Source organism: Oryctolagus cuniculus, chromosome 1 (genome assembly GCF_051225735.1).
Source record: "Oryctolagus cuniculus isolate XC-2025 breed Fujian yellow rabbit chromosome 1, ASM5122573v1, whole genome shotgun sequence".
NCBI lineage: Eukaryota > Metazoa > Chordata > Mammalia > Lagomorpha > Leporidae > Oryctolagus > Oryctolagus cuniculus.
In genome coordinates this window covers 133,798,701-133,804,489 of record NC_142867.1, presented here as the reverse complement: position 1 = coordinate 133,804,489, position 5,789 = coordinate 133,798,701, and the positions used below count along the sequence as shown (strand labels likewise).

The window sequence follows — 5,789 nt, the reverse complement described above, 5'->3', positions numbered from 1 at the left end:
AGAAATGAAGAATTCAATAGATCAAATAAAAATCCAGTGGAAACCCTTAACAACAGACTTATAAAGGAGAAGAAAGACTATCCAAGCTAGAACACAAATCTTGGAAGGAGAAGGAGGACAAGGAGGAGGAGGAGAAGGAGGACAGATAATTAGAAAATGCTATACCAGAAGAAGAAGAAACTAGAAAATTAAGAACAGTGTTGGAGATTTATGTGATACTATCAAACAACCCAACATATAGTTCTTAGGAGTTCCTGAATTTGGAGTTCCCTGCAGACCTGGAGGAGGCTCCTGGCTCCTGGCTTCAGATCAGCTCAGCCAACTGGGGAGTGAACCAGTAGATGGAAGACCTCTCTCTCTCTCTGCCTCTCCTTCTCTCTCTGTGTAACTCTGACTTTCAAATAAATAAAATAAAAATTAAAAAAAGAAATATCTAGAAATGTTTCTGTATACTCAGATTTTGGCAAAGAAGATTGAAGAAGGTGGTTAGAAACTTAAGGGCTCTTTGCTAAAGAGCTTAGGAGAGTGCAATCTAAGATGTCTGTCCCAACTCATTCTTTAAGTAACAGAAGTCTGAGAGGCCTTGTGTGATTATGTAATGTTCCTTCTTTTTTCTAAAATATAAAAAAGAAAACCCACAAAAACATAAAAATAAAATTATCTGGTTTTGTGCTTGTTCATTTTTCTAAACTAAGCATACATCTTTCAGTACTGACAAGAAGGCTGGCGTCACATTTGGGCAATGTCTCAAGAGCTGTCTGAAGACTCACTGAACATCAAGTCTGTAAAAACACATTTCCTTCTCAATGCAAATATAATCTCCCCCTGATGTGCTTCAAAAGAAACAGCGTTATGATCTGAAGATCAGATGGGTTAGAGTATTAGGAAGAAATCAATAAATTTGAAAGTGCAATCAATTTGAGAAGCAAAAGGGAAAACCTAGAAATGGGAAATTATCATCTACCTCCATAGGAAACACCTGAATGCAGAAGAAAGCCCTTTATCTTAAGCACTTGATGCTGAGGATAATCTCAAGTTCACTTAGTGCCAGTCACTCTAGTTTTGTTAAAAAAAAAAAAAAACAACTTGAAAATGTAAATCCTTCTTACAGTGTATTTTTCCTTATAAAACATGAACTGAAGCTACTTGTAATAAATGATGACTGTTTCACTGTTAGGTTTCATTATTAACAATGTCAAAAACATGACAACAGCAATCTTTAAGAATCCAAATTAGAGCAAGATAGCACGACAAAAAAATCTGATATTTCCATTGGTAAAGTGCTCCTTTTCTTATTTTAAGTGAAAAGAAAATGAATTAACCATCAGCCACTAGCAACAATCATTTTGAGAGGTCTTTTAGGGCAAAAACTTAATAGTATGAAGAAGTTCACAAAAATAGATTAATAATACTGTGATTTTTTCTCAATTCAATATAAATAATACCTAATCATACAAAAATTACCCCAAATTTAAACTTGATATAAAAAAAGGGAGATATGGAATGAACTCAGCTAGATGACAGATCATACAAAATATAAGAATGAAAAAATTCCACACAGGGCACGGATTTCCTGTCCAGATGTAAAAACCATTTTCCACTGATAGCTTACCTTCCTCCCATAAACAATCACAGATTCTGAGTGGATCATGCAGTACAAAGCCACAGCAGTGAAATCTTCTTGTATGATGCTCCACAAAACAGCTATATCTTTTCCTGATTAAACTGCTGATTGGTTGTCTGTTTTTATTTATCCCATTTATTTGCATTCACAAGTTAACAGTGTCAACAATTATTGTAGTGAACCGAGGGTATTGCTGGATGAGAGGCTCTATAAGACATATTACTGATTGACTCAGAAGGTTTATTGAGTTCAACCCTCACTCCTTTTTCACCTGCTAGATATTTTACTTTAGCTGCTGCTCTCTCATCTGCATCAAAATACCAAACAGTTATTCTGTCTGGCAGCATATGCTGGTTGTACTTCATGAGGGTTGCGAGGGTCAGACCAGAAAAACAGCAATCTATCAAATTTGGGTTCAATGGCAGCAAACTGGGCTTGCCTTCTGGAAAAATTCAAAGTACACCTCCACTTACCTTGGCACCCCAGTCTTTATTAAGATAATGTATACATGTCACACATCTCTCATCTCCGTTTGAATTATCAACATGACGCACACAACCTGTTCCATTGCCTGGATAACAAGCAGCCATGGCTTTCATCAGGCCAATGATTTTGTAGTTGCCCAGCTTCTCCTTACAGTGGAGGATCAGGTCGTCCGTGCTGCTCATCTGCAGCCCAGTGGTTACACAGCCGGGCTCCTTGCCCTTGATCCAGGTGATCTTGTCACCTCGGATGCCCTAGGACGAGTCGCTCTTAGGGCTACCATGAACCTGCCTGTGTTCTGCAGGGCACGCATCTCCTCACCTATCTTGCCCAGGAAGTCGTCCACTACACAGATGTCCTGCTTGTTCATGCAAGGCAGCGTCGGAAGCGGCTTCCTCTGCCCTTTGGGCTGCAGATCTCAGTTATGGCTCAATCCGCAGCCTGGTCTATTGCTTGGTGGGTACAAGTTCGCCTTCTCCAGGTGCAGCGACGGCCAATCAGCGGCTCCTCCTTCCCAGGCTCCGCCTCGGCAACCGCGGGGCCCTGGAGGCACGCGAGGCGGGGACGCGCGACCGCAGGGTTGGCTACCTACTTGGCCTTTGCCTTGGCCGCAACTCCAGGGGCCGGCCAGAAGCCTTGGCGGCGGCGGAGGCACTGCCCCAAGGCCTCCAGGCTCTGGTCCCACAGGCCCTGGTCCGCGGTGTAGGGGAAAGGCCTGGGTGCTGGTGTGGGCCTGCCTGGCGGCCAGAGGCGCCCTCTCTGCCCTGGCACAGGAGCTCCTGCTCCTTCCAGTCCTGGCGCTGGGGCGGCCACAGCACAGCAGGCTCCATCTTCCCGCACAGCTCACAGTTCTGCTGGTCCCCTTGCTCCGGCCCGACCCCCAGGCCCGCCGCTGTCATTGCCCATGGTGGAGGCAGTGGTGGTGGGGGCTGGACTGCGTAGTCCCGGGCCAGGGAGCAGGGAGAGCAGCAGGGAACGTTTCTGCGTCATGCACCTGCCACATGCACCTGCCTCAAGCAGGCCGTGCTCCCCGCCCTCGGCCAGGCCGCTTTCTCGTCCTTGGGGACGGCCCCTCAGTGCCGGCTGCTGCTTCAGTGCCTCATCGCGCACGGGCTGAGGGTGTACTGCCTGCGTGGGGATGAGGATCTCCGCTCTGGGCGCGCTAGACCAGCGCCTTCCAGGGCGCCGCCTGGGCATCCCGGGCGCCAGGCCCAGCTTGTGGAGCAGTGCAGGACTTGCGGGCGCCACTCGCTCTGCGCTCTCTGCACAGACACCGCTGCCCGGTGGTGACCAGCGCTGGAGGCACAAGAGGGAGGAGGATGCAGAGCAAGGGCCTAGGGGAGCCCAAGGGGGCGGTGGCCGTGCACATGCTTGGTTCAGGACACTGAACGATTTTTCCCCGAGAGTGAACTAAAAAAGGCTTTCTCCTCTCTCTCTCTCTCTTTAACATTGTCCTGGATGCATAATTATGGAAATCAAGCACACAAAAGGAAATTTAAGGTATAGGGTCAGCTTTTAGCAACAGAACTGTTAACATGTTAATGATGCTATATATGTAGAGAAAATCCAACATAGTCCAAAACCAAATAGAGCTGACAGGTGAATTAGGCAAAATTATTGGGTACAGGATCAATACAATCAAGTGGGTTACCAGGTCCCCATAAAAAGCAAATAGAAAACAATGGTAAGGGACAAAGTACAATCTGGAAAATGAATATTTGTATGAGAAATACTCTTCAAATCCATACTTAACAAAAATCGAATGATGTAACAGAAAAATAAGCCAAGAACACAAAGAGAAAAAGGCCCAGAATCCAGTAAACAGTAAACTATAACTCACCTGAGGATTATGGCAAGCTCCAGTTTCAAGGTCCGAACAGGATCTCAGGAGATGGGATCCTGGGGGCGGGGCAGCGCCCCCTGCTGTCGGGAAGGCCAAGTTTCAGGCCTGAGGCCAAGCCCCGCCTCTCACTCCCCTCACCCGGCACAACCCCAAGGGCCCGCCCTCAGGCTAGGGACGATGCTGATTGGGTGCGTCCTCTGTGACGTCATGCGGCCTCTGTGACTGTGGAATCAGGCGCACCATGGCAACAGGGCAGACCCTGGGTGGGGGATCCTCTTCCTGGTCTGCTCCTGAGAGCGCCCCGGTCAGCTCAGAGCTTCTACCCTGAACTCCCCTCAGCGCAGGGCCCTGAGAGGACGCCCGGAGTCCCTGGACGCCGGAAACAGTGAGTGTGAGGGTCCCGGGCCCACAGGAGGGAGGGGGGCTGGCAGCTGGGACCCTGGTGTGCTGCCCCGTCTCAGCGTGCAGCGACTGCGCCTGAACCCGGCCTCACCTCTCCAGGTTGTGTGGGGAGAAGGAGAATCTGAACCTCACGCGTGACCTGATTTCCTTGAGTTGGGCACCGGGGTCTCAGGTCCACAGCTTTCCCTGGGGGTCTGAGTCAGCGTTTTGTTGCTAATGACGTAACAGCAGAGACTCAGTGGTGTATTTACCACAGGCTTTTGGGCCAAGGACGAGGGGCAGGGTGTGGGGACGGAGTTTCTGCTGGTGAGGCTTGGGATGGCACAGATCCCACGTGGACAAATGGAGTGTGGGGGAGGCCGACCCCAGGTGGTGTGAGCACCAAGACCTGGAGCCTGGGGAAGCTGAGTGTGGGTTCCACAGGCTGCCTCCCAGCGCTCATTCCATTCGAGTCTTTTGTAGAAATTTGCTTCCGTTTATTCACAGTCTGCCCACTCGTGTAGGAACTGTGTGCCATGATTTGAATATTAGACTGCGGTTTTCTTTGATGGAACCTCAGTTAATTCAGTGATAAGATTTGAAAAAAAGGCAGGTGCCTCAGCTCACTAGGCTAATCCTCCGCCTTGCGGCGCCGGCACACCGGGTTCTAGTCCCGGTCGGGGCGCCGGATTCTGTCCTGGTTGCCCCTCTTCCAGGCCAGCTCTCTGCTGTGGCCAGGGAGTGCAGTGGAGGATGGCCCAAGTGCTTGGGCCCTGCACCCCATGGGAGACCAGGAAAAGTACCTGGCTCCTGCCTTCGGATCAGCGTGGTGCACTGGCCACAGCGCGCTGGCCGCGGCGGCCATTGGAGGGTGAACCAACGGCAAAGGAAGACCTTTCTCTCTGTCTCTCTCTCTCACTGTCCACTCTGCCTGTCAAAAGAAAAAAGTTTGAAAAAAGAAAGAGGATCTTTTGTTTTCTGCTAAGTTTGATTAATAATGTAAACACTAATGGAATGGCTACTCCCAGGTAAATAAATACGCCTTGGTCAGTTCAGGGTTCAGGGTTTTTTTTTTTTTTTTTTTTTTTTTTTTTTTTTTTTTTGACAGGCAGCGTGGACAGAGAGAAAGGTCTTCGGTTACCATTTGTTCACCCTCCAATGGCCGCTGCGGCTGGCACACCGCACTAATCCAAAGCCAGGAGCCAGGTGCTTCTTCTGGTCTCCCATGTGGGTGCAGGGCCCAAGCACTTGGGCTATCCTCCACTGCACTCCCAGGCCACAGAAGAGAGCTGGACTGGAAGAGGGGCAACCAGGACAGAATCCAGTGCCCTGACTGGGACTAGAACCCAATGTGCTGGCGCCGCAGGCAGAGGATTAGCCTATGGAGCTGTGGCGCCAGCCATAGGGGTATTTTTTTTAAGATTTATTTATTTGAAATGCAGAGTTACAGAGAGGAGA

The 5,789-nt window shown here is 49.0% G+C and overlaps 1 pseudogene; it reads right to left on the bottom strand.

The window, feature by feature from the left end:
• Window positions 1–1,785: 1,785 nt before the first annotated feature.
• On the bottom strand, window positions 1,786–3,013 carry LOC138843791 (egl nine homolog 1 pseudogene; annotated as a pseudogene).
• Between the last annotated feature and the right edge of the window lie 2,776 nt (window positions 3,014–5,789).